The following is a 4,712-nucleotide window of genomic DNA, read 5'->3' as shown; positions in this document are numbered from 1 at the left end:
AATGAGATTTCCTGTTGTTCCACATCCTTGCCAGTGTTTATTGTTGTTAATATTTTGGATTTCAGCCATTTTGATAGGTGTATAGGGGTATCTCTTTTTAAAATTATTAGTTCCCTAATTACATATGATATGGAGTGTCTTTTCATATGCTTATTTATTAACTGCAAAACTTCTTTGGGGAGGTGTCCAGAGCATATTATTATCTGAACCATAACTTCAATGAACAAATGAAAAGTTTATTGTCTTTAAATTATTATTTTCCTCTCATGTGATCTCAGTGGAAACTCTCAAATTCAGCGTATTATTACATCTACTTCCTAAGATTATTTGTTCAAAATATCAAACAAAAATACTTGCAAAATTATCTACTTAAAATAAAATTAAAAAAGGAGTATGTTTTGCTAACAATCAATTACTTTATAGAGAATTTCTGAAATGCTCCTGCAAAAATTGAAATAGTTTGTTAAGAGATTAAGTTCCAATAACAAAATCATCCTCATGTTCTAATCAATTTTTCATTTGTAATACATATATAATATATATCTAGTATATATATTCTGTGTGGAGATAAATGTAATATATTTGTGTAAACTTCCCTAGATTTATTTCTATAATTGTATAGAAAAAATTAAATTATTAATCTCTCTCATCTTATGGGAAATTCAGTCATCTCCTAATAGAAATATATATTTAATGAAATTATATTATTTTAATTGATGCACCTATGTGCTGCTATTGGCATTTGTTTTGCTAATAAAATTAAACTTCATTCATTCCAGAAAATGACTGGGAGGCAATTTTAACAATATATTTTTGTGGACAACTGAGAATTTTGTTCATATAAAACACTCTGTGTTTTACAACCAAGTAACCAGCTAGTCATATTGCACTTTCTAAGTCTCTGCTAATAATTTATCCGTATATAATACTTGAAGACAATGAAGAAAGTTATCATTTAAATATCTGCTTCATCAATAACAATTATTAGCTTAAAGTGAAGTTATAAAAATCACATGAACTACTGATCCTTTCTATTAGGAAAATTTTGTTGGGTAATTAACTGGACAGGGACACATTTGTCAGGTGTTATGAAATAATATACCTCCCTCAAAGACTGATGCTATTCGTCCTTCATATGTATTCATAGCTACATATTTACATTGTTGCTGTTCAGCTCTCTTGTAAAGAAAAGGCTGCAACACTGTCACTATCTCCTATCCCATGTCAAATTTAAAATATAAGAAAACATATACCCTTTCAAATAGCCATGGTGAAAAAATTATAATAAAATAAAGCTTGGCTTTCAATGAAACTCACTTTCAATAAGTCTAGATCAGAAAGTCAGACTTAATACCAACACCAAACACAGTGAAGCCAGTGCTAGAACCCAATTTGGTATTCTAAGGCCATAGGTATACTCTAAGTAAATAGGTACATGAGTATGAATGCAAAGACCTTTACAACTATGGACCTAGGAAACACTTCCATGGCTCATCCTTCATGAAATGTGACATTGAGAGGAATGATTGCCAACTGGCAGAAGATACATTCATACAAGCAGCAGCTGACAGAGATAGGAGTGATGGTTAGCAAGGGAATGAGGCTGGGGAGAGCAAGAGGTTCTTTGAGACCACTTCTTCCCTCAGCTTTAGGTATGGCACTTTGTTCAAGCATCTGGCTTTTTCAGCTCTACCAGGCAGCTGCAGGAATATCAGCAGCAATTGAGATAAATACACAATAGAGTGGCAATTGAGATAGCTGTCCACTGATCAGTACTTGTAGTTTAGTCTGAAAGAGTGAATTGGAGTTACTTGTGCTACTCTAAGCAGCAGCAGTTGAACTAAAAAGGACTTATTATTCATAAAAGTATATTAACAAACCTGGGGATTCATAGAAATAGGTAGACTTGTGACACCTGCAAAATACTGGAATGCTTGTTAGCAAGTGGGAGATTGCTTGTACTACCATTTGGACAGAAATGTAAATGTGACTTCCTTCTGTCAATGAACCAGTGAAGCATATGGAGATATAAATGAAATATATATCATAGAGACCCAAGTCTTTTATCACATTGCACCTCCCCTCTCTATGGTTTATATATATATCATTCTGAAGTGACTGGCCTCTTGGTAATTCTATGAAAGAACAGATAGTATTAATAGTAAAAATGATGGTACTAATTATGTTATGTTTGGATGCTTACTATGTAATATACACTGTGCCTAAACCTACATATGCATTATCTCATTTAATTTTCACAATAACACTAAGAATTAACATTACTATTTGTATTTTATAAGTAGAAAACACTGATATTCAAATAATTGGTATAGTTAAGATTGATAGCCTGGAGTTCAAACTCTCAAGTACTGCTACAATCATATATCAGAAATGATGTTAATATCACAAAATATTAATATGCTTGATAATTTTTGTTTGGCAATAATTGATTAATTTTATTAGTCTTCATGTCAATAGCATACTTTTCCCAATACATGTAATTGTGCTCCATCATAGTGGATTATCATTATAGAAGGTCACATAAGTAAATATGTTACTCCAAACTAGCACATATATATACATACATACTGGATTAATTTAGTCCATTAATATAAAATCATACTTGAGAAAATGTACATGAATACACAGTATTATATTATAACTTAATCAAATGGTTAGTTCATTTTAATTGATTCTTACAGTTGCTTTTTCTGATCACATAAAAAGTGAGAAACCCGTATGATCTTGCAGTTACTCTATTAATTCACAATAATGTGAACAATCTCTATGTTAAAAATTGAACAGGATTGAATTAAAATGAAACAGCCACATTAAGTGTTAATCAACTAAAAGTACCACAGTTGATGTGAAATAAATTTAATGTCCTTACTTTAGATCCTACAGCAAAATTAATTATACTTATGTTAGCATATTTTATACACTGAAAATCTGAAATGCCACTAAAATACAGAATGACACACAAAAAAGAGCAACTGATATTGGCTACACAGATTAATTGTTTCAATTGAAACCAAAATACTTTACACTGTAAGTATTAATTTGGATATTTCCAGTGTAATAAGATTTTTACATAGCTAGAAACGAACAGACAAGTTTACTACATTGTCTCAGTTTCAAATTTTCTAGGTTACCGATTCTATCCAGCTGCTTATAAAAGAAAACATCTTAGTGACTATATAGGGGGCTTAATTGTGCTATCAGAGTACGAATAGAGAATTGCACGTTCACAGCATGTCATAAGTAATAATAGGATTAGGCCAGTCAGAGGGTACAAAGGCTGGGAGACTAGACAAGAGGAATTCAAAGGGATATCACAAATATAAGTAGTCAGCAGGTTTGAAGTCAAAGTTCTAGATCCAGGAAATGCAGGAAATTTGATCAGCCATAATATGAATTAGGAAGGCATGGTAGTTTGGGGTTTAAATCCAAGGGCTAGAAATCCATCAACATAGAATAGATAGGTCAGGAATGTATAGTTAGGTGAGTGCAGATAGATGAACATTAGAATAATTATGGGGTAGGAGGGTAAGAAGGGAGGGGGGAGGAAAAATGCCTCAATATCAGGGAGTCTAGACAAAGAATTTCTTTCTGCTGAGTAGAACTGAGGTTCTTTCCTGATAGTTACAACAATATTATTAAAAATGCAAAGGCAATAAAGGCCTCACAGGTTTATAACCAAGGGTTATATAAAGGTGCTAGATCCTTGCCAGCTTGTATAAATTTTCAAAGCTCTCAAGTAAAATAGGATGAAATACACAATATATGCCTTCCTCATGTGGTGTAGAAGTAACTCGTGTTTTCACTCTAATGAAATACACGTGGAGTAGAGTGTGATGGGTGTTATTTATCTTCCCATTTGTGATTGTGTTATACTGAAACAGAGATGTTATTTACAAGTAAACTCTGTTACAATTGATAGGTTAAATGACTAATCTGTCATATTTCCAATAAATACTTGAGGAATTTTTCAAGTGTCTGGTTTAACGCTGTCTATTTGACAATTTGAGCATGATAGAAGAGGCCTTATTTTCAGCTGCAAAACACTTGGTTGAAATGAAGCCTTATGCTATGTAAGCTAATCCAGTTGAAGCTTGGAGTTAGCACCCAGAGCTCCTCCAAGTAAAGGCTCAGCATTCTACAAAGCCCATTTTAAAGTCCACTGGTCTAAGAAATACAGAGGATCATCAAGAAATTGTTGCTGAATTGAAAAAGCTCATGCAATCGAAAGTCTTAAGAGGTCTGAATATTCACCAAGAGTTAAAAGTAAAACATTCAGTCAAAACAATATTTATCACAATGTCTTATTATTTTTGTTTGTTTGTATTATTTGTTTTATTTATTTTTATTGTCTTTTAAAATTGGTAGCCTCTTTCTAAACTGAGGCAGGAATATACTGAAATGGTATCCAGGTTTTTAAAAAATGTTGAAACTGAAATTTTTCAAAATTATAAGAAAAATATTGCTAAAGGACTGAGAAAAGTGTCCAAAGGATCAAAGGTAGTACTGAATATTAAGATACTTTAATCAAAAAAAATTTAATTCTTCAACGTAAGTAAAAAATAAAAAATAAAAAATCACCAGTAATGACACACCTGTGATTGTGGCTTATTTGATGCCATTATACAGTATAGAGTTGCCAATATTAGTGAGGAAGAATGTTAGAATAGCACATGTCTGAGCTGTCATACTGT

The sequence above is a fragment of the Balaenoptera ricei genome, chromosome 7 (assembly GCF_028023285.1).
Source record: "Balaenoptera ricei isolate mBalRic1 chromosome 7, mBalRic1.hap2, whole genome shotgun sequence".
In the NCBI taxonomy this organism is placed as follows: domain Eukaryota; kingdom Metazoa; phylum Chordata; class Mammalia; order Artiodactyla; family Balaenopteridae; genus Balaenoptera; species Balaenoptera ricei.
The sequence above is the reverse complement of the archived record's forward strand: the minus strand, read 5'-3'. Positions refer to the sequence as shown.